The 25,041-nt window shown below is 39.5% G+C and overlaps 1 long non-coding RNA gene across 3 annotated transcripts; it reads right to left on the minus strand.

Moving 5' to 3' along the window:
* On the minus strand, window positions 1-20,452 carry LOC119506440. 3 transcript variants are annotated; one of them, XR_005210996.1, is made up of 5 exons: window positions 19,498-20,452; window positions 13,127-13,186; window positions 9,453-9,578; window positions 2,651-2,720; window positions 1-153 (listed from the first exon to the last, which is right to left on the minus strand). It is a non-coding gene; the product is annotated as an uncharacterized LOC119506440 (long non-coding RNA). The 3 variants fall into 3 exon arrangements; XR_005210995.1 differs by lacking the exons at window positions 1-153; window positions 2,651-2,720; window positions 13,127-13,186 and having other exon boundaries at window positions 8,999-9,578; window positions 19,498-19,560; window positions 19,988-20,452; XR_005210994.1 differs by lacking the exons at window positions 1-153; window positions 2,651-2,720 and having other exon boundaries at window positions 8,999-9,578.
* Between the last annotated feature and the right edge of the window lie 4,589 nt (window positions 20,453-25,041).

Raw genomic sequence — 25,041 nt, forward strand, 5'->3', positions numbered from 1 at the left:
AGCCACATTAATGAAGGCATTTACCAAACTTAATCACACTAATCCCCTCTCCCCACGTAGAATGGAATGAGTATCTTCTTTCCAAAAGAGATAGGGATCCTCCAGTCTGTCCAATGCTCAGGTCCTGTCTGCGGTGTATCAATTCCAAGTCAACTGATTAAACAAAAAAAACAAACAAAAAAAAAAGCTCAGTGAAGAACCTACTGTACAGGAGAGAGGACTGTTGGTAAAACAAAATGCCGAGTCATCAGGTCATTGGCCACATCCCTCTGAACATCCAGGAGAAAACTGAGTCAAGCCCATTTCTTAATTGAGATAAATTTTCTCTTTTCTCCAGGTAATAGTACAGTTGAATCATTCCATGGGGACACACACACACATAAAATAAGTAGCAATAAAAGAAATGGTTCTGTCTCATCCTGCTACCCTTCCCCATCCCCAGTTCCTCCAAAAGAAAACATTCTTTGTAAGGAGTTAAAAATGTGAGTAACATAAAAACCCTGGAGTTGAGACAGGTCTCTAGACTGGACACAAAACTGTAATTAAAATTGTCCTCTAACACAGAGACACAGTGGCCACTGCTGCTACCGGAACAGCCCTGTCGCCTCAGATAACCACAAGGAGTTAATGCTTGTTGAGGGCTTACTATCTGGGCTAAGCACTTGATGTATTATCTCTTTTGGAAATCATAATTGGAACAAAGATTTGTTACTTTCATGCCTAGAGCACAGAATCCATAAGAGAGATTATTATTTTCAGAGCAATAATTTGAACAAAATAATTATAGCCACCTCACCAGCAACTTTGCAAATCCTGATTTTTTTTTTTAATCTTGGCTCAGAAACAAGCCAAAAGAGCATAATGCAGTCCTCTAAACCCAACCTTGAAGTTGTCCTTGATCTTGTTTGTAAATGCAGCCTTTATATAAAAGACCGACCTCGCTGGGCGCGGCTGGCAGGCCCAGACAGGAGACTACACATTTCTTCTTGGGGATCAGTGTTTGAGACAACCCTAGAGCAGTGTCACCACGTGGCCAGTGACCCAGATGTCAGGACGAAGGTTATGAATAAACTGAATAAGAATATCTGAGAACAAAGAAGGAGGAACCCGACTACAGGTTCATATGAAACGATTGTCAGGGCAAATCTGGAGACAGTTCAGGTAGAAGAGGGGTAGGAGCTTCAGTGTGACATCCATGTGTCACCACAAACTCAGAGTTGGGTTTTCCAGTTGATGGACCAGGGGAAACTGGGAAAGCCTGTGGCAGCACCGCACAAAACCGGATCAGGACAGCTGCCCAAAAAGCAGCCTAGAAAGCAGTTTGTCCAGTCAGCAATCCTGAAACAAATAATTCTCACAGATGTAATGCCAGTTGGGCAGCTTCACCAGGAGTAAATATGGTCTTTCTCACGATTAGTTCAGATATTTGCCCTCGAGAGATTAAAAGAAATCAGCTCTGGGGAGGCTGGAATTCAGTCATAGGAAGAAAAATGCTCAAGCTTTTGAGAAAAAGTTGTGTATGTACTTGACCCAGTTACTATCTGTCTTTCTCTTTTTTCCTGCCTGTTCAGGAAACTACCTCTTTCTTAGCTTGAAATATTTTTTTTTTTTTACTTTGCAATGGGATTGTCTATGAAAATTAATTATTTGTCCTTTATTTAAAAATACAGAAAAATACAAAAAAATTTGTCACACCTAATCCCACCACCCGAATGATCACAGTTAATGTTTTTCCTTATTAATTTCAAGTCTTTTAATTTGTCTTTGTGCATGTATGTGTGTGTATACAAATAGCAACACCTATATCTATCTATCCTATCTGTCTTCATATCTACATACATTTATTTATTTTACAGAATTGTAAAATATAGCTTTGTGATCTGCTTTTTTCTACTCAATATAATGGAAGCATATTCTCAAGGCATTGAATATTCTTTGAAAACACATTTTTAAATGATTACATAATTGCTCTTCTTTTTCAGGCTCTTGCATTTAGGAGTGCAGTACATTAAATAGGATAATAGATGGATATCTTACCCTTTAATGTAATTTGGAGTCATTAGGTTTGACTGCACTCATTTTTTTTGTTTGTTTGCTTGAACACTTTAAGTGCAGCCAATTAAATAGAAAACACTAAGACTAAGAACATGGGGAAAGATTTATCTATGAGTATAAACTACTAAAGAAACCTAAGCCAGATGTATTTCTCAAAATGAACCATGTATATCTACAATCAAATCAAGTCTACCTTGTGATCGCTTATGCACTATCTTAGGTGTCACAATAGGCTGGCTAAGTTGTGTTGTGAACTTTAATTTTATTGTGTCCTTTGCTATCAGACAATCACTCACAAACAGCAGAAAACTTTTATCCCAATGGATGGTATTTGTTAACATCACACTATCTGGTCATTTAGAAAATCTTGCATAATTGACTGCATTATCAATAGGATTTAACTGTTGAGCAGGTACAATCCCCAGTGACAGTTTTCAAACTGGTTGTTTGTAGCTCTCAGAAAACATTCTCCCAAAGAAATAAGCTCTAGGTGGTAGCCAGCTGACAAAGTGCCTGCAGCATAATAAGCTGGACGGGGAGTACCACATGCCCACAGAACAATGATGCTTGGAGAGAATGAATTGAGTTTCCCTACCTTGGTAGGATAATGACTTTCTCTCTTGCCTTTCACCCAGCATCAGGAGTGAGGATTTCAGAAGAGCAATCTTGGGAAATTCAAAGCAGAGTTATGAGGAGAAGGTTCAGGGAAATTCCAGTTCTCCCAGGATTTTCTCAGGCTAGGCGAGCTTCCAGACACTTCTCTCTCGGTGTCTCGGGGTGGGGCTTCCTGCTTCCACTTTCTGCTGTCATCATCTTTTGACACCCCTCAAGCTTGGCCTTGTATCCTGGCTCACTTCACAATTCCCCTGGGCCTTCCTTTTCCTAAAACAAGCTCAAAATCTCTTTTGAGGTTTTTCTAAGAATTTATGTTGATAGAAATAATGAGAAAGAAATGTAAAAGCTCCCTCCTGAGTCCACCCATCATTTTAGATTTGATAGTGAAAGAAAGACAAAGGTAGCAGAGGGGATTGAGATGAGTCTGATGGTATACAAAGGTCTAAAGGAAAAAAAATCACTTCCAATTCAGAGGAACATTCAGTTCCAGTGTCTCCCATGAACACTGAGGCCCCTGGGTGGGGGTAAGAAGGGAGAGTGAAAGGACAAGGTTGAAACTGGGGATTCCTCTAGGAGAGATCTCAGGAGTGGCAAAGGGAGAAAAGCTACAGGGAAGTCCGTTTCCTGTCCTCTTTTCCCCTTTTGCTATTATCACCTTTCTGAATGGGAACTCAAGTACATTAAGAAGGGAATTAACATTTACTAAGTTTTTGCAGTGAACCAGGCACTGGGCTTTTACAGATAAGGAAAATGAAACTCAGGATGGTTAAGTGAGAAACAGGGACAAAAGTGAAGCACAAGGAGGGTATAGTTCTTTGCAGGAGCACAGCCAACAACAGCAAATTGGAGGAAAAAAGGATATCCTAAAGCCAGCTGGGAAGGGAGTCTGGGCCCTTCGTTCCCAGGCTGGCTCTACCGTTCCAAAGACCTTTCCTACATATGGAAAGGATATAAGGCAGGCATTTGTAAATCAGGGCCTGTGCTCTAATTTTTATTCAGATATTTTGGCATCATATGCACAACACCATGGGATGTTTCAGAATCTACCAAAACAAAAGAGCCTACGAAGAAATTATTTACAGTTAAATGCTTCTAACCAGGCAGCAATCTATCCTCTTCACCAAGCACTGAATTTGGTTCCAGGATCCTACTCAAGCATACTGTCTTTAATGCTGAAACTCATGATTTAACTATAAATTCTGTTATTTTCTAACTGGATGGTGCTGCGCCTTGCTTTCAATTGTTCTAGCACGAATGTTAGAATTTGCTTTTCTTTTTTTCATGATCACCAAGTTCTAAGTTTCATAGCGTCTTGCTTTTTCCTTTAACTGGTTCTATCAGGTTTTAAAATGTATTAAGCTTATTCATTCTAAAGCTATCCAATAAATCTAAATTGTAGACTCTCTCCCTATGATGTCTAGAATAGTTATCTTTCTTGTGGTAATAAATTTAGAGATTTATAGTTCTGTTTGAATAAATCACTTGTCATTTGTGGATATTCTCATTGATGGATAATATTAACAAAAATATTCCTAAGCCAAGGCAACAGATTATAAAGTTCAGGCAAGTATATTAATTATTTTTAATTAGTAAATTAATATTTATTAATATCTTAAATATTCTCTCATATTTCAAAACATTTTATTGCTCAATTTAGAGCTTGGCATTACAAATGTTATAGAGACAAAAATATGAGTATTCCTGGAACTGCTAAATTTTTTTTTTTTGTTAGAGTAGTTGTAGGTTTACAGAAAAATCATGCAGAAAGTACAGAGTTCCTACATACCCTCCTTCACACACAGTTTCCCTATTAACATTTTGCATTAGTGTGGTACCTTTGTTACAACTGATGAAACCACATTATAATTATGCTATAAACTATAGTCCATAGTTTACATTAGGGTTCACTCTTTGTGTTGTACAGTTCTATTCTGGTAACGTAAGTACAACAACCTAAACTAATCATTTTAGCCACTTTCAAGTATGCAATTCAGTGGTGTTAAATACATTGACAATGTGTGCTGCTGTCACCACCATCCGTTACCAAAACTTTTGCATTACCCCAAACACAAACTCTGCACCAACGAAGCATTAACTCCCCATTCCCACCACCCATCCTTGACCCTGGTAACTGTATTCTAATTTCTGATTCCATGAATTTGCATTCTAATTATTTCATATACGCGAGATCATACAATATTTGTCCTTTTGTGTCAGGTGTATTTCGGTCAGCATAAACTGGAAGAGCTAACTGCTTAAAATCTGGAAAACATTTGACTATGGTGCAGAGCAGGAACAGATGCTTTAGGCCGTGAATGGACTTGGGTGCAGTTCTCAGCAGCAGCAAAGCCAACAAAAAGGATCATCTCAGAAGAATTCCTTGGACTCTGCATTACTTATAAAGCAAAAATTCATTGGACTTCCTCCTGGGCCCAACTGTGCCCTCAGTGTGGAATACAAGCGTCTGCTTCATGAGCACCACCATCATTTAGAGGTTCTTTGCTATCTAAACCCATTGTACAACTTTATTGCTGAAGGGAAGCAGCCTCCAGCTCTGCAGGCTGTAGCCATGCCAAATCCCAGAGGCAAAACAAAATTTTCTTCATTGCTCTGGTGGGATGCAAGATGTTTTTGAGGTTTGGAGTTCAGCTTTTACAGTCGCTTCCCTTTTGTCTTCAGAATTATTTTATACTTAGATGGTATCATCTTTTAATGTCCACAGATGAGTTTATCCCCTAACAAAGAAGACAAAAAAGTCAAAGAAGACTAAAAGGCTTCAAGATTTCAGTCTAGAGACTTCTGAGGAATTTGGATTTGATTTGTATTTTCTGTGCCTTGGGGATATTATTTATGTGGGGTTACTGTTTATTAGGTTATTGCAGATTAAGAGAACTTGTTCTTAAACTTAGATGAATGGGAAATAGCAGCAATTCAATGTCTTTATAACATATTAGTAAGGCCTAATATGTACCATGGCTTTACTTTCACTATTAAAACACTAACAATTACATCTTAAAATGATAAAGCCTTACATTTCATCATGTGTTTATTTACCAAGCGCAATTAATTTCCACGGCCATAGTTTTCCTTTCTAGAGATTTCTATGAAATATTTCAAACAAGCCTGCTCTCTTTTTTACAGTATTCTGTTCCATTATTATTATTTCCCCTTATTATTTTTTGTTAACTTACATATTTTATAGTATCCTAAATTTCATATTGCTTTATTAAGTTCTTGGGGTATGAATTTTCCTATCTTTTTGTTCTCCTATCATTTCAGTGCATAGTACTTGTGTGTGTGTGTGTGTGTGTGTGTGTGTGTGTGTGTGTGTATTTTGTATGTTGTGAATTGAAGTAATGTACTCAGAAAGTGATTTTGAGTTTTCCTGTACTGGAAGCCCCGGGGTTTCAAGTCATTCCACAACCAGCTTCTTAATTAATTTTTCTCAATTTGAGATTCCCCAACATGCAGAGAGGGTAAATTTGGATTCCACACCCACGCATGGCTTACACGTGGAGTTTCAATTTTTCACGGGAGTTGTCTCTCTCACCAGAACCCAGAATACACATAAGTTTCCTTTTCCTGAAAATGCGGGCATCAGTGGCCCTGGCTTTATCCTGGGATCTCAGCAGCCTCAAGGAGCTCAAGGACACATAACTTGGCTTTAAAACTCCACCACCTTGTTGGACTTCCTCACCTGGATTGTTGCTGATGTTCTCACAAACATTGGGGACTGATGGCTTGATGTGCTGAGACCTCTGTCTTGGGGCTGGCCCCTATGAGGCTTGTTGCTGCAAGGAGAGGCTAAACCTGCTTATAATTGTGCCTAAGAGTCTCCCCCTGAGTGCCTCTTTGTTGCTCAGATGTGGTCCTCTCTCTCTAGCTAAGCCACCTTAGTGGGTGATCTCGTTGCCCTCCCCCCTACATGGGACCTGACTCCCAGGGGTGTAAATCTCTCTGGCAATGCAGGATATGACTCCTGGGGATGAATCTGGACCCAGCATCCTGGGATTGAGAGCATCTTCTTGACCAAAAAGGGTATGAAAAATGAAACGAAATAAAGTTTCAGTGGCTGAGAGATTTCAAATGGAGTCAAGAGGTCACTCAGGGGGACATTCTTATGCACTATATAGATAACACATTTTAGGTTTTAATGTATTGGAATAGCTAGAAGTAAACACCTGAAACTATCAAACTCCAACCCAGTAGCCTTCACTCTTGAAGACAATTGTATAACAATGTAGCTTACAAGGGGTGACAGTGTGATTGTGAAAACCCTGTGGATCACATTCCCTTTATCCAGTATATGGATGGATGAGTAGAAAAATGGGGACAAAACCTAAATGAAAAATAGGGTGGGGTGGAGGTGGTGGTGATCTGGGTGTTCTCTTTTTATTTTTATTTTTTATTCTTATTCTGATTTTTTCTGGTGTAAGGAAAATGTTCAAAAATAGATTGAGGTGATGAACGCACAACTATAAGATGGCACTGTGAACAGATGATTGTACAACATGAATGATTGTATGGTATGTGAATATTTCTCAATAAAACTGAATTAAAAAAAAAAAACAAAAACAAAAAACTCTACCCTCTACCCAGGCATTTGGCACCCTAATCAAGGTTTAATTCTCTCCTGGGCCACTGTGGCATCTGTTCATTAGCTTATCCCTCTGGTTTTAAGTTGTTTGCTTCTGGTACTTGGAGATTTCCCTTTAATCCTTTTGAGTGCAATGTTATATTTTAAATATTTTATGTGCTTCTAGAAAATTCATTATTTTTATGTGTTTGTTGGGGTGGGGGGCTTCCACAGTGATTCAGTCTACCTTGTTGCTGGGACTCAAAATCCCAAGAACTTTTGTATAATTTTTTCATGTGCTTATCAAAACAGTGAGATAAACTGAATTTTTTTCTTCAGTTTTACAGATGGGGAAATACAGGCTCAGCCATATTGAGTGACTTATCCCTCATCACAGACTAAGTGAGGATGAAGCAAGGCTGATGAAATCTAGCCCTGTATTCTTTCCACTCTACTAGGGATTTCCAAACAGGGGGCTCCAGTATGCCAGACAGTCCTTATTCTCTTGGCACTGAGCGTTGTCTTCAGGCTGAAGAAATAATGCTTTACACAGATATATTCTACTATTTTTCAAATGTGTCTATATTTTACAATCAGTAAAATATAAATTGATTTAAAAACAAAACTCCCAGCAGCCCACTTTTTGGTATCTACCCCAGAGAAACACTGCCCACATAGCCATAAGGAAGTGCATATACACAAAGGATGCTTTTTGCAACACTTTTTGTAACAGCAATAATGTGGAGGGAAATAAATAATTGTCAGTAGGGGAGTGGCTACATAAACTAGATATATTACCTAGGGGGTTGAAAAGAGTAAGTGTGGCTATGAACTGACATGAAATGAGTTCCAAGACATAGTGTTGAGTTATAGTTTGTGTTACAAACACACATACCATACATAAAAAGCACCAAATAATCTTATAGGTGCATATATAGGGATATGAGAGCAGAGAAAAGATATGAAAGCTACTGCAATCCCACTAAGGTGGTTCCCTCTGAGGAGAGGCCTAGGAGGTACCTGGAGGAGCTGAGGTCAAGAGGTAAGAAGGAGGCTACAGCTTTATGGGTTGTATCTCATTTATACAATGGAAATAGAGACATATTAATTGTATGATTAAAAATTGAGTAAGTTTTCTTTAAGCACATTTAATAGAGACCATGTAACTAAATTCACAACAGCTTTTTTTTGTTTGTTTACATTATGTAACTTCTCCATCAACAGATACTAAAAAGACCTGTCTATCCATGAAAATTTTTGAGGAACAATGGGCCTCATAATCACATGACTGGAGACCTCCACCCTTGGCCACATGCCTCTTTATGTAATTAATAGCTATGTAGATGAGGCTGGAAAAGCAATTTGGCATTATTGTGAATCTGTCCATCTGGGATGCGTGAAGTTCATGATTAAAGCTAGACGATCACATTGACATGTACATTAAATGCAAAAGCTTCATATGGACCTGCTGTTGCCACGAAAGTGAAGGTGAGAAAAACAATATATCAGAGCCTTTCACTGTGCAAAGTGCCTTTGCTTGCACATCAAACTATGAAATGGGCCCAAATGCAGAGATCAAACAACCAAGGAAAGCCACCTTATTCCTTTCTTATGTCTTTGTCACATATTATTTCCTGTCTTTGGAAATTCTTATTACTTGGTAGGGGATAGTCTTGCAGAGTGACAAGCAGGTGGTTTCTATCACCACTAAAAACACTACACTTATCTTGTTTTCCCCTTAGATTCTCTGAGCTTTTGTTAAAAAAAAAAAAAAAAAACAGGAACCCAAATAGATTGAGACCTACGTCTCCTTCTGGTAGGCATCTCTGTGAATACACACTGAAGGACCTTTAGATTCAAGTCATTTTTAATTGCTAAAGCCTTGTGGGGTTCTAGGAGGGCTCATGGTGAAGAGGTCCAGAAGGATGATAGGGAAGATGGGCAGCCTTAAAAAAGCAGACATTGGCTGTGAGATCATCATGCATAAACCTAAATGCACTGCTGATAACTCAGCCTCCTTCAATCCAGTAAGTTCTTTCAGACCACCACAAAGGCACCTCTGCCAGGAGTGAACAAGGAACCCCGTCAACAGGTACCTGGTCTTGAAAATGGGACAGTCAAATTCTTCCATAAATACAAATCCATACAACAGATCTGAGATTTGCCAGAAAGAAAGAGTTCTACAGTTCTGAGACAATGCAGTCACCTTACAACTTGACCTTCAGAAACATTCCTCACACTGGCATCCCCCTCAGAGCACCAAGAGGCCACAGGGTCATACAGGAGTCTAGCCTTGTCATGGGGAACCACTTCACAGCTTGTATCAAATCATCTAAAAAACAAAAAGCAAATGTGCCATAATGTCAACAGGGAAGTCAAAACACTCACTGATACCAATGCCTGGTCTGTTGCTGAATGAAATCCCAACACACAGGTTTAGAGAAGGCTGCTCTTATTCAAAAGAAATAGAACATATTCAAAAGTCAATGAGAGGAATTCTCCAAGTGCTTGCTTTAGAACACAATTTCTCATCGCTTTTTTTAAAAAAATTTCCTGGTACAAAAATGTTTGCATGCAAATTTAAACACTTCATTTTTATTCAGTTGCAAATATAGCAAAAGTCATTTCATAGACATTGGAGGAAAAACACAAAGACTCCAGAAACTTGCAGGACCATTGAAATGTGGGAGCTCTGTTTTTTAAGTAAGATGCGTTTGCTTTAGTATGCTAACCGGGCGGAGCCCTTAACTGTTTCTTTAGTTTCCTCATAATAAGCACCATTGTGCACTCTGTCTAGTCAAAGTTTAATGAGTTTTAATATTATCCCTTCAAGCAAGGGAGTGTCTTGTATCCACACAAGCATCCTTAGGAATCCACACAGAAGTATCTCATTTACTTTCCCTGGCTAGATAAAATCTTGGTTTAAAGGTTGCAATGAAAAATTGCATTGCATAAGGAATTGAACAGTGAGTTCTTATCCTCTCGGTATGGCTCAGCTGTGCTGAAGCCAAGCATTAAGCTCTCCACCTGATGTCAAATGGATTGGCAGTCTGGGCAGGTATGGCTAAGAATAAACAGGGAGTGAGAATTAAGTCCAGGGTTCCATTTAAGAGCATGTGTCATCATACATGTCCAAGACAAAGACTCACACGAGTGTCACTGCTGCAAAGGTCCATAAAAATCTACTTCATTTGTCCATTTTACAGATGATAATAACTATAGTTACCATCAATGGAGCATTTTGCTTTCATGTAATTCTCTCATGGAACTTTTAATTCTACCTTGTTAAAGGGTACTATCATTATCCCCGGTTTAGAAATGAAGAAACTGAGGCTGGGAAAGATTAGAATTTCCTTCAGATGTCTGCTGAAATGCCACCTCTGCTGTAAGCTCTTCTCTTTATAAGATAGCACCTCCCTCCCACCCTGACACTCCCACTCACCCTTAGGTACATTTATTTTTTCTCCCTGCCACTTATTTCCTTCTGACACCACATATATTTACTTTTGTATTGTCTATCTCACCCTTCTACATGTAAGCTTTATAGGGGAAGGAACTTTGCCTTTTTCACTGGCTGTTATTCTCTTGGGGCTCAATAGATACTTGCTGAATAAAAGAAATATTGAAGAAACCTGCCCAAGGCCACAGAACTAGTGATTGGTAGACCTGGTACTTGGACCCAGGACTATAACCCAAGCACACACTGTTAACCATTTGGCTATTACTTGAGGTCACCCTGGCTATTCATTTTCTCTTTCTAGGAAAATACAAATGTCATAAGGCTTATTCCACATCAAGATATTTTGCAAAAACTTCCAGGCCATTTCATTTTCTCTGGTTACATCCCCCGCTGTGACTAGGCTATGAGGCTCTTTACTGGAAGGACAGAGAGACTTGGAGATCTGGATGAGGTTCTCAATGCAGCTACTGGTGTCTTGAAGCAAGTTTCTTAATCTCTCTAAGCCTCAGCTTCTTCTTCAGCAAAGTCAGCCAGAAATTTTGTTCCACCTCTAAACTCTATTAGTCTAGGTTCTTACAGCAGATATTTGCCATAAGCTCAAATATCCCCAGTGACTCCAAAGGATGGCAGAGGCCTCCAAATCAATTTTTAATGCAATTTTACTGAGATATATTCACATACCATACAATCATCCAAAGTGTACAATTAATTGTTCACAGTATCATCATATAGTCATACATTCATCACCACAATTTTTGAACATTTTCATTACTCCAAAAAATAAAAATGAAAGTAAAAAAGAATACCCAAAGTTCTTTTTTACTTTTATTTTTATTCTTATTTTTATTCTTTCTGGAGTAAAGAAAATGTTCAAAAATAGATTGGGGTGATGAATGCACAACTATAGGATGGTACTGTGAACAGTTGATTGTACACCATGGATGACTGTATGGTATGTGAATACATCTCAATAAAACTGAATTTAAAAAAAAAAGAATACCCAAAACATCCCATATCTCTCTTCCCCCCTTCCCCCATTATGCATTTACTTTATGTCCCCATTTTTCTAGTCAACTGTCCATACACAGGATAAAGGGAGTATGAGCAATAAGGTTTTCACAATCACATGGTCATACCATATGAACTATGTAGTTAGTTATATGATCTTCTTCAAGAATCAAGGATACTGGATTGCTGTTCAACAGTTTCAAGTATATCCTTCTAGCTATTCTAATAGACATCTACATAATGCATAAGAATAACCTCCAGAATGACCTCTCAACTCCAAATTTGAAAGCTCTCAGTCACTGAAACTATTTTGTTTCAATTCTCTTCCCCATTTTGCTCCAGAAGGCTTTCTCAATCCTATGATGCCAAGTCAAGGCTAATCCCCAGAGACAAGTCCCATGTTGCCAGGGAGATTTACACCCCTAGGAGTCATGTCCCACATAGGGGGAAAGGCAGCAATTCCACCTGCCAAGTTGGCTTAGAGAGAGAGGCCACGCCTGAGCAACACAAGGGGTTCTCTGGAGGGGTGACTCTTAGACACAATTATAAGTAGGCTTAGCTTCTCCTTTGTAATAACCAGCTTCATAAGGGCAAGCCTCATGATCAAGGGCTCAGCCTACTAAACTGGTAGTCCCCAATGCTTATGAGAATATCAAGAATTCCCCAGGTGGGGAAGTTTAATGTTTCCACATTTTTCCCCAGTCCCTGAAAGGGGCTTTGCAACTGCTTTTTATTCTCTGCTCAAATTACTCTGGCATGTATTGGGGCTTCAGGCTAACCTGTACAAACCAACCAGATCTCACTCCCCATTCAAAGTTCCATGTAATTATGGCATTTGAATAAATTGACCATACAAATTAAGTTATATAGAATGCTACAGAAAATATAGATTTTGCACCAAATAAACATCTATTTCTTTGGTCCTCTACAGAAGCCAAAGTCTTAAAACACAGTCAATATCATCCTCTACCCTTTAATCTGATCTACCCCAGTCTCAACCAAGTCCATTTTGTTCATATCTCCAACCAAAGTCTGATCTCCTTTTCAGCTTCTTTAACAGTTGCTTCATGGGGCAATGCCATCACTCACAGCTGCCAAATTCCGGCTCCAAGTCCCAGGTGTCACACAGATATCTGAAGTTCCAGGGATTGACCAGGTTATACACAAACAGCTCAGCATCTCAGAATTTGGAAATAACCATTACCATTACAACGCAGGAATAGATGTGACTGCTGTAAGAGCTTACAGTCTAGGAACCTTTGCAATAAGCCTTCCCCTGATAATCCATGCTCTCAGATTCAATTCTCGTAGTTTGTACATTATAGACAGTTCATGTTAGTGAGGCATTATAATATTTGTCTTTTCATTTCTGGCTTCTTTCACTCCACATACTGTCCTCAAGTTCCACTCACCTAGTTGCATACCTCACAGCTTCATTCCTTCTTGCTGCCTCCAAATCAATTTTGATTGATCTAAAAATTTAAAATAACTATATATATATAAATGTATATTATATTCCACATTCCCATCCTCCCTAACCCCCCTACCCCCCAAAAATAAAACCTCTTTTAGAAAAGTCTGCAAGAAAAGACACAAAAATATTAACTGAATGCTCTTTGTGACCAGGGATTTTTTTTTTCCTTTTTTTCTTTTACTCTTTTGTGATGAGAAAATATACTTTATTTTAAAATAAATTTAAAATTAAAATAAACATAACTGCCATCAAAATTTTAGGGAATATAGAGTTTTTTGTTTTGTTTTGTTTGTTTATTTATTTATTTATTTTTATTGAGATTGTTCAGATACCGTACAACTATCCAAAGATCCAAAGTGTACAATCAGTTGCCCACGGCACCACCATACAGCTGTGCATCCATCAACACAATTTTTTTTTCCAATTTTTGGAACATGTTCACTACTCCAGAAAAGAAACAAAGACAAAAAAAAGGAAACTCACATCCTCCCATACCCCTAACCACGCCCCCCCCTCCATTATTGATTCATAGTTTTGGTATAGTACATTTGTTACTGTTGATGAAAGAATGTTAAAATACTACTAACTGTAGTATATAGTTTGCAATAGGTATATATTTTTTCCCTATATGCCTCTCTATTATTATCCTCTAGTTACAGTGATGTCCATTTGTTCTAGTTCGTGAGAGAGATTTCTAATATTTGTATAGTTAATCAACGGACATTGTCCACCACAAGATTCACTATTTTATTCATTCCCTTCTTTTAACCTCCAACTTTCCTTCTAGTGACATGTGTGACTCTGAGCTTACTCTTTCCACCACTTTCACACACCTTTTAGCACTGTTAGTTATTCTCATTACATGCTACCATCACCCCTGTCCATTTCCAAATATTTAAGTTCACCCTAGTTGAACATTCTGCTCATAATAAGCAACTGCTCCCCATTCTTTAGCCTCATTCTAAGGGAATATAGAGTTTTTATGAAGAAAGCAACAATTCATTTGTTCTATAGTTTATTGGGTGTCCTTATGTGCTAGGTATTACATTATTCCTCTAAAAGAGTACAAGTTATTATTTTACAAAGTTTTAAAAAGCAAGAGACCATGATAAAAAGTTTTACTAAATTTTATTTCATTTAAAAATGGGTACTTTCAAGGTTAGATTAAATGATAACATAGGAAGAGGAAATACACAGCCACCTACTGTGACCCTTTAACATTAACATTTTCCATAGACACCGTGTAATTGCTGGGTTTCGTTCTAATTCAGGTGAGTGTGTTCATATGAGTCAACTTGACACTGAGGTAAAGCCAAGGAGAAGGTAAGCCATGGACCTTTATCAGAGTGTGGGGACGTTTCTAACAAATACAGGGGAAATTGCTCATCTCGGAATTTTCCTTTTTCCCTTGGTGGTGGTCCCCCATGACCCCCTTACTCTCCTGGTCCCTGGAGTCGGCCCCCAAGTTGTTATTTTCTTTATCAACCACTGCTTTCAGCTACATCAGCAGCCAACTTCCCTGTGCCCATCCTCTCAGATTTGGCCAAAACAGAACAACATGTCTACGTAGGGAAGGGGCAAGAAGAAAGCAGTAAGGTCTTCTGTAGCCCCAACTTATTGACTGATTAATAGCCTTGGTGTCAGCTATCTTCCAAAAACAATAGGGCAATAATTAGCATGGCTTGGCCACCTGTCAGCCCACGATAAAAGGCAGTGAATAACAATAAATGAAAAGACAAAAAAAAAAAATAGGTTTACAAGCAACATACCTTTAAACATTTTACTATCATTTTTAATGAGAAGGTTTAGACTTTTAATTACATAATTAATAGCCCAAGAAGCAACTTGTCTGGACAGAAGACATACCAACTTCAACAACCTGAGCGAGCAAGCCTAGGAGCAACTTGGGCACAGGAGGGTGCCAATTATAAGTTTTTTACAGATAGCAGTGAGGTCCAAAAACCTCTGATCTTCCTCATCAATCTGCTTCCAAAGGCTAGTAAGAGCTCTATTAACCCCGAAGGAGCCGCCATGACTGGCAGCCCAGGAACCTCACAAAGCAACTGGTAAGAAGCCATTCCCTTCAGTGGAATCAACCCTGTTTATTTCTGGGCTTGGTGCTCACTTCACAAATCACCCCTGTTGTGTTTTCGGTATGTAAGTATATACATAAATAAACCAACCCAGCGAGCACTTCTGTTCTTGGCCAGGAACATCATTACCAGTGTCTGGATAAATGCTTCATTGGCATTATTTTTATTCCATCTGGGTCAGTGGCTGAATGAATAGTGGTGTTTTGTTTTCAACTTGAGGGGAATTCAGTGCCTTGAAAGTAGAGTGGCTACCCCAAACCATTGGCCAGTGGTTAACTACACAGATGGCACATAGAACAGGCAGAAGAACTTTAAAAAAAAAAAAAAAAAAAAAAAAAACACCACCAGGACCAGGGCTCCACCTCCAGAGATTCTGATTTGATTGGTCTGGGGTAGGCAATATGACTGGGTAGGTTTTAAAAGTTCCACAGGTGATTCTACTATCCAGCTAGGTTAAAAGCAGTGCTTCTCAACCCCCAGCATGCATCTGAATCCCCTAAAGATCTTGCTAAAAATGCAGATTCTTACTTGGTATGTCTGGGGTGAGGCCTAAGAGTCTGCATTTTTAACTAGCTCCCAGGCTGTGTCCAAGCTTTTGTCTGTGGGCCACACTTTAAGGTGTTAGGGAATGGGAAAGAGGGTTCCACACTCATTTCCTCCTCTGACACTCGAAGGTGAGCCCTCCCTGGCTAGGACACCCCCACACCTCCAGATCTATGGCTTTGCCTTCGCAATCTGTCAAGTTGAGCAGATGCTCCCAGAGCTCAAAGATGACCTTCCAAGTTAGCTATAAAAACAAGCAATAGTCCTTGCTGGATAACAAGGTCTCAAATAAATCAGGGTGACAGTAAGGGGAATCCAAGAGAGAGCAAATAAGAATCAGGCAGTGAACTTAAAAAAAAAAAAAAAAAAAAAAAATGAATTGCCTTTGTTTCTCTTTGGCTCTGTGTTTGTGGAGAAGCTCCATAAGCAGAGCCTGTGCTGCCCAGCACAGTTTGAGAGTGAGCTGGCAGGGGAAAGAGAGACGCAGGTGAAGGCAGCCCCGTCTCTGCAGAACAGTGTGGGAGGACCCACCCTCACAGCCTAATAACCTTGGCAGCCCTAAGCCTTGGTCACTGTGAGACTGGACCCTGTGAGTTCCTTCTGCACTGACTACCACTCTCATCTGCTTTCATTTTCCTGACATATTGCTTTCCTCATCTCCTTACCCTGATCAGAAACACCCAGCAAGGTGAGCTCTAAATCTGTGTGACTGTCAGGATCCTCTGTAATCAGAAGCCCATCCTTCAACCTTACCTCCCTGGACATTCTATTCTCTGCTCCCAAGCTCAGGGGCCATCTTATCCCCAAGGCTCTAAGTAGGTATCTCTCCACCTGGAAGGATCTCCCTTTCACATTTCCAACAACTGAAATTCTCTCACCCTTTAAGGCTTAGTTACAGACCTTCTTTCCCTTCCAGCCATCCCTGACATAGCTGCCCTCATGCCTTCCTGGGCACTTCTACAACATTCCCTCTACATGTCCTATTGCTCCTGACTTGTCATCTTTTTACAAGAATATAGCATATCTCTCTAACCACACCATAAAATTCAGTCTGGCAGTAATGTACCTTGTATTTCTTTGTACTTTCTGTACCTAGTACTGTTCTTTGCAAATAATAGATGCTCAGCACTACTTGTCACATGTTTACCAAAGAGCTCACCACAGTTGATGAACCTGAGATCCCCAGAGGCAAGACTGTCAAGAGATTCCAGTAATAGACATGACTTCCTGCCCATCGCCTCAATGCCCTAGATCCTTCTCTCTAACCTGAGTGTTTTGCCATTGTTGGGCATCAAACAGTCCCTGTTCTGGATTCCCTCAAAGTCCTAGGCTTTACACTCTAGTTTTCTTGTCCAAGCCAATCTTTGTGCTGGTATGTGCATCCGATTCAATAACCTAATCTTCAGGCATGTGCAATGTTCACTCCTTATAAGGAAGTCAAAGGTCCTCACAGGATCAGGTTGTCAGTCTGTTCCTCTGAAGAGAAAAACAATTGGGTGTGGTCAGGGGAAAAGTACAGTCCTAGCCAAACACAAGTCTCCTGGAAAAACCACTTCTGCAGCTAGATCAAACATGTATAGCCACTCCACCAGCTCTGAGCAGAACTCTGCACCTCTGCAAGGTTGCAGGTACACATGGGAACACGATCCGATGCCATCCATCCAGGAGCCAGCAGCCAAAACATTCTACAGGAAAAAATGTGTCCAAAAACATAAAACAAGGCAAAACCAAACAAATGGACACTGTGGATGTAATCATTAGGATGCACCCACGGGAATGTTTTGAAAGGGACACCTTGCTGAGGGGGCTCCCTGTGAGAATGTCTTAGTGTACTGGCAGCCCTTGACAAACTGCAAGAAAGAAATGAGATGCATTTGCTGGACAGTTCTGTTTCTTCCCCAGGGCTTAGTGCACAAAGGCTCTGCTCCTTTCTCCCCCAGGACACATGGCCAAAAATGCTTCCTCAGGCACATGACTTGCATTAGCAGAGGTTCTGTGTTGGCCTTGGGCACCAAAGGCTGTTCCAGTCCTCCCCCACAGCCCCCAGGCTCCTCTTTTGTTTATTAAGTTAACCTTTTCCCAAATCCTATTCTTCTTGAGTTATATGGAGGAAGAAAGTTAAATTCAGTCCAAATTAAGGAGGGAGGAAAAGACTTTGCAATTAAATTGCTAATTAAGGAAGTACCACCCTGAAGAAGCTAATTTGCACTGACCTATTTAAAATATCTTGCAGCAGATCATGCACGAATTGAGGTACAGCTCTTTTATGCATAAACCCACTGGCTTTCTTTCCGAGCAGCAGCTATCAATAATTCCATGCTGAGGACCATCTGATAGGAAATCAACCACTGGCCTCTGGAATGCCAGCATTCCCCACTGCTCTGTTTTCCCAGTTGTCAGCTCTGTTTATAAATTGTCCATTTATAGCAAATCCAGCACCTGCTATGAACACCTCATCCTGCCAAGTGTTGGAGTGCATCTCAGAAAGAGCCACTATAGACTTTTTCAGTTCCTTTTAACCTTTTTCCAACCCGGGAGTTTGAATATTTGCATAGGAATTCTGAGGGAGGACTTATTCTGTACTGAAAAAGATAGTCTATTAAAAGTTAGCATTTTGCTCCACTTAAAAAAAAAAAGAGCAAATTATCATTCTCTTGGGAGGCACAATGCTCTCTTTCTGAACAAGCCTGACATTGGGACATATTTAAAATAACCCTTGAAAAATTCAGCAGGGTAAAAATGCTCTGGAGGAGAGTGAAGGGAGGCTTTCTTTTTTAACTCTATTATATAGCTTTTTAGCTCACTGTTAACACTGCTACTTAACAGATAATGCTGCCTGCCGCTCAAACTATTATGTTAAACATATTTAAAGACATCTTTCCAGCGCTGGAGACTTTTTTCTTGCCAATTACCCATTCACCAAGTGCCTAGAATTAAATCTGCCTCTCCCCCACTTCCCTTCCCCACTCCTAACGTGCTTCTCTTTGTTTTGTGCTTTGCAAAATAAAATAAAACCAACGGCACACATATAATATTCACGGAGTGTGGGTTCCTGGTTTCTAGAAGGATTGCGAAGGTCAAAGCAGAATGCTGGGGTGGACAGAAACTTGCTGAGTAACGTTGGCGAGATCAGTCAACCCCTTGATGCTTCAGTTTACAATAATCCTTCTCAAGCATAAGATTCTCACCCTTTTAAAGCCGGAAGGAGACCCTGATGAAGAACATGTGCCTGAGGCAGCTGGGCTGAGCAGGCAGCTCTCTGTCCTAACTCCCAGCCCTGCATTCAGCCAAGTAGGTGGTCCTGACTTGTTAAGGGAGGACTCGAGGACTTAATATTTCTAAAGTCGCTGGATAAAAGACAACCCATGCAAGGTAATGGTCACTAGCAGGCCAGCAAAATGATTCAAGAAATATAATTACAGGCCATGTGATTAAACACCCTTCACAAACTCTTTGCTCTGGGCAATGTGTTTTCCTTTGCATTGGCTACATGTCCAAGCGTTCTGGTCTGGGATGGTTGTAACTTTTTGTTGCAGTTTAATAGATCAAGGTAACTTTGGGTTATCTGCACAGATTATTTTTTTAAAAAACTGGAATTTTCTTTAATCAATTACATGTTCCTCCACTGCAAATCATCCTTGCTTATTTTTTGGTCTTTCAATGTTTTACCAACCTGAATTCGTTCACTCTTCATAGAAGCCAGTTCCCATTACTTGAGAAGATCTCCGAGATGCCCCTGCTGGGAGAAAGGAATGTGCAATTAGGAAGCCACAAATCAGTTTGAAACCTCAACGATTCCTTCCCATAAATCTGGGTCCTTAGTATTAAAAATCATTTGGAGGGGCTGAAAAGAAAGGGAACTGATAGCTGCGGTAAACAGGTTCTATTCTGTTCAGGGCACAGATTAGTCGTCGGAGGGGTTGTGCGCATCTAAATCCATATTCTGCTACCAAAAATAGAAAAGAGGAAACCTTTGAAGCCCAAGAAGGCCTAAGAATAACTGCCAGCAAAGAGCCAGAGCCACATGGACAGGAAGCAATGCTCAAGTGGCAGTTTTGTGCTGCTCAGCCCCCTCCCCCAAGTAGCTTTTCACATTCATCCTGTTAGAAAGATAGCTTTCAAAGGCTTCCCTTCAACACAGACACGAGACACGGAGCCCTCACAGCCGGCCTTTCTGCAGCAGCTCAGGGGACTCAGCACTGAACATGGCTTCCACACAGCCCTTCAGTTTGCTCTTTCCTGCCACGGATCATTTCAATCTGTTTAAGGGTGAACAGGGAAGCTTTCATAGACCACATCACACAGAGAGTCGTCAATAGGAAATGGCTGGCTGAGCAAATGTTCGCTTCCTGTTTTGCTTTTAATAATTTTACATTTCAACTCAGCTCAGCCTTATCCTGTTTTTTAATATATAGTCAGGAAAATCAATGCACTAGACAAAGTTAATCTCAGGTGCCTTAAAATGACGCTATATAAATGTACACCTGAATATATCTTTTAAAGGCATTCAAGTTAGAAGAGGTTCTTTGGAAACAAGAGGGTGAGGAGTGACGTTTGGCAAGGACAGCTGGAGAGGGGCAGAGGGTGAGAAAAGTTACTAGAAAAGAGAGCAGGTTGCTGGGTGGAGATGAGGCAGCCTAAAGGCTGAAGAATGGAAACAGGGGATGGAGGATAAAGGACATAAGTAAGACATTGAGAAAGGCAGTGCAGAGCCCGCACAGGGCCTTTTTGCAAAGTAGGAAAAGGCATCCCTTCTTCTGAGCACACATAAACCTATGCAAGGATATGTGGCTAGATTTCAACACTCACGCTTCCCCTTGGCCAGATGCAAGGCATAATCTGTACCGTACCATACACGGGGCCCTGTAAGAATGTGGGCACAATATTTAAAGGCCCAAAGGGGGAACTTTAGAAGTAGTGGCAAAAAAAAAAAAAAAGAGTCACAGATGCTTCTGGTAGCATACAGGAAATCCTGTTTGAATCACAAAACTTTGCAGGCAAATAATTTCTTCAAACTAGCCATATCAAAACATTCCAGTGGAGCATTTTATCCTTTGTCATGTTTCATATGATGCAAGTTATGCTCATTTTAAAGGAGCTTTATGTTAATCACATTCAATGAATTACTTCATTGTAATTACCAGTTTTATATATATATATCTATATTCGTCAAGATTAAGATGGTGCCTAGACACAAACTGCCCTGACTAGTTAAAATTTAAAGCACAGCCTCAACCAAGACAGAGGGAACATATGAACGTATATGATAAACAGTTGGGAATTCTTAACTATCCTTAGCTCAATATTCTTGAAAATTTTACTGAAACAACTGGTTAAACTTCAGCTAAAAGAAAAAATAATGATAATCCCCACCACCCAGAGACATTGATTTTTCCAAGTATAGTAATCTGTACTATAATCCAGCATCCAATTGTTCAATTTAGGTCCATGAGTTATATCATGGTTAGCAAAATTGAAGCTGACAAAATCAAAGTCTCATAGAAAACAGGAAACCAGAAGAGGAAACACTAAAACATAATATTACACATCTATCTTTAAAATGCAGTCAATAAAAGTTCTAAATGGCTTCTCAAAACAAATCCAACTCATGCACCATAGAACTAGACCTGGCAGACTGGTAACCTTTCAGAACACATTTTTGCCATGTTACCTGCTGAAATAGATTCTCCCCAGCATTTATGTGATGCAGACTATATCTATTTTTAATGTTTTAAAATTATTTTCAAATGTAGTGTCTTTTGCATTTAATGTTCACCATTGCTTTATTCCATTTGGAAAGTTTCAGCAATCTGGGCTTTTCACTAATTACTGCTGTGCTTAATGTAGGCAAGCTTTTTTGGGCCTTCTATTCTCAGGTGGAGAGTGTCATGAAACAGATGCTCTCTCTCCACACTTTTCCAGGGACCCGCCATATCATCTATGGAGCGGGGGGCAATAATTATGGTGTTTTCTGTTTTTTTGTTTAAGAAAACTACCTGATATGCAATGTGTATGTGTGTGTGTGTGTGTGTGTGTGTATACATACAACATTTTTGTATGCAAATAATAAAACTATTAGGTCAAAACCGCAACAAAACTAAAGGTGACGAAATACTAATATTGTACAAGTACTTTTTGTCGCATATTAAATTGCAAGTTCTCCAGTTCTCTAGAAGTAGCTAAAAAAGAAACCTGCCAAATGCCCTACCAGAATTTTTTTTAACCAAATCTCTCTTTACTGGCAGTGGCAATGGCTGCAGCTACTGTTTGCACAGCCTGGCTGAGCTCTCACCCAAGCCCTGTCTCATGCAGTGACTGTGGGAACCATTAATTACAGATCTAACAGTTCATCAACAACTGTTGCACAGACCGTCTTCGTGAATCCTTAGAACAGTTCTTTGCAGTGAGTATTATTTTGTCTTGCCACTTACTAGATGAGGAAATTGAGAATTCAGGAAGCTGAGTGACTCACCCAAGACCATGCAAAAATAATTGACAGAAGCAGGACTCAGTCCCAGGCCTTCTGGCTCAAACCAGTGATACTGGCTTTCTGGCTCAAACAGACATCTTCTTTCATGTCATGGACCAGTCTACCTGTTTCTGGGATAATAAATATTCAGCAGTCCTGACTGGTGGTGGGATTGGGAATTGGGAATGCTTTATTCTAACAACCTCAATTGCTTAGTTTATGAATCTCTACTTTATATTCTATAGATTTTGGTCTATAAAATCATAGTCTCTATTGCAATTGACCCATGGGTGTAACAATCAACTTTAAAGATTCAATCAAATCCATGGAATTATAAAAGCCAATAGCAGTATTATTAAAATCATAATTTAAACAAGACAGATTTTTTTTTTTTTTTTTTTTTTGGTTTTGGTTTGGCTGACTTTGATTGGTTTGGAGATGCTTGGGAGTATGCTGCTTGTTCTAACAATAAAGCATTTAATGGAATTTAAAGTAGGTCTTGCAAAGTACTCATGGTCTAGGCCAATTCCAAAAATGGGTATATAGTCAATCTGTTCTCATTGTTTGAGCACCAACCATCCAAGGAAGAGGACAGTCTAGCACCCTAGCTCTCCATCAGATCAGTAACTTGCATGTTTAAAGCATAAGAATAAGGTCTTTCTTCATGCAGTCCTTCTGCCAAATACATTTTTGGAAAATTAAGATGTTAACTGGTTTCAATTAATAACAGTCTCTGAGTTATCCTGCTTCTCCTAACAGCAACTTATTTCAATTCTAATTCAGATTCCTGATTAAATATGAAACAAACTACTTTAAAATTTGAGAATACCTTTGCATTTACCATTTCAGGTATCTGGAACCAATTTCATTGGCTCTAGAATATCATAGATTCAAATTGTCTGATAACAGAGTAATTTGGAGAGATTTTAAGGCCACACCTGACAATGATCCATTAGAAGGACTGCTTCCTAGAAGATTCAGCCACGTGAAGAGATGAAGAAACTAGATGCTCAAACTCAATCATCACCACACCTTTACAATAAAAAAGGTCAGCCCTTAGAACAAATCTTGTGGAAATGCCACATATAATCTAACCAAATAGCAAGTGATAGTCCCAATTAAGTCCCTCGCTGCTTATATCCCCTTCGGTCATGAATGTCTCCTTTATATTGTTGAAAGTTGTTTCTCAACATGCTCCATGACACCAGCAATTCCACTTCTAGTTATCTATCCTAGAAAAATTCTTGCAAGTGAGAAACATGTAAAAATATGTTTGTCTTAATGCTGTTTGTAATAATAAAAAGTTAGAAACAACACAAATGCCCCTCATTGGAGAAATGGATTCAAATACTATGAATCAGTGTGTTTCTCTCAGGATGCCCTACCACAAATAAAATGAATGAATTAGATGTGCATGTTCCAGAATGGACAAATCTCAAAATACATTGTTGAGTGAAGAAAAGCAAACTGATAAAGGCTATGTTTAATATGCTAACCTTTAAGTAAAAACTTAAAACATACAAAATAAATGATAAATGGGTACATACAGACATGTAATAAATGTATGGAAACATTCATGGAAACCATGCACATCAACTTCATAAGTGGTTACTTATGGGGAAGAAGAAAGAGAAAAGATGGAGAGGAGAGCTTTGCTCTATCTGTAATTTTTTTTTAATCCTTATATAGATTTAAAAGTTTTTTCCAAGATTTAGAGAGAGAGAGAAAAGTAGCAAATATGACAAAATGCTAACGTCTCTTTAAACCCAGTGGTAGGTTTACAGATGTTCTATTATATTTGTTTCTGTTTCTCTGTGTATTTGAAATGTCTTGGCTTAATTTAAAAAATTCATTATGTTATTTCAAAGGAAAGTATTTCTTTTCTTAAAATTATTCGGACCCTTGCTGTCAAGTAGAATGATGAAAATATGGGGTAATAAACATAAACCTGAAGGAGCTCTCCCTTATTTTTTATTAATCTCCTGTGATCTAAAACACTGCTCCTCCTAAGACAAATCTGATCAAAGGGTAAAGGATGATACTGACTGGGTTTTAAAACTATAACTTTTGTGCAAGACCAAGGGAGGAGATGTTTATTTGGTGCAGGATCTGTATTTTCTGTAGCACACTAGATAATTTAACTTGTATGATCAGTTTGTTTGAACACCACAGATGCATGGAGCTTTGAATGCGAAGTAGGATTTGGTGAGTTTGTACAGGCTGGGGTAAAATCCTGATACATCCCTGAGTGATATGGGCAGAGAGTAAAAGTGTATTTGCAGGGCTCCTCAAGAACTGGGGAGAAATAAAGAAATGTTGGACTTCCCCACCTGGGTTATTGCTGATTTTCTGTCAAACATTGAGGACTGTCAATTTGGTCTGCGGAACCCTCCATCTGGGAGCTTTCCCTTTTGAGGCTTCTTGCTGCAAAGGAGAGGCTAAGCTTACTTATAATTATGCCCCTATCAGAGAGCCTCTGTGTTGCTCAGATGTGGCCCCCTCTCTCTCTAAGCCCACTTGACATGTGAATGTACTACCCTCCCCCTATGTGGGACCTGACACCCAAGGGTGTAAATCCTCCTGGCAATGCAGGAAATGACTCCTGGGGATGAGCCTGGACCCAGCACTGTGGGATAGAGAAAATCTCCTTGACCAAAACAGGAAGACAGATGAAACAAAATAAGGTTCCAGTGGCTGAGAGATTTCAAATGGAGTCGAGAGGTCACTCTGGAGGGTATTCTTATGCGC

Source organism: Choloepus didactylus, chromosome 11 (assembly GCF_015220235.1).
Source record: "Choloepus didactylus isolate mChoDid1 chromosome 11, mChoDid1.pri, whole genome shotgun sequence".
NCBI lineage: Eukaryota > Metazoa > Chordata > Mammalia > Pilosa > Megalonychidae > Choloepus > Choloepus didactylus.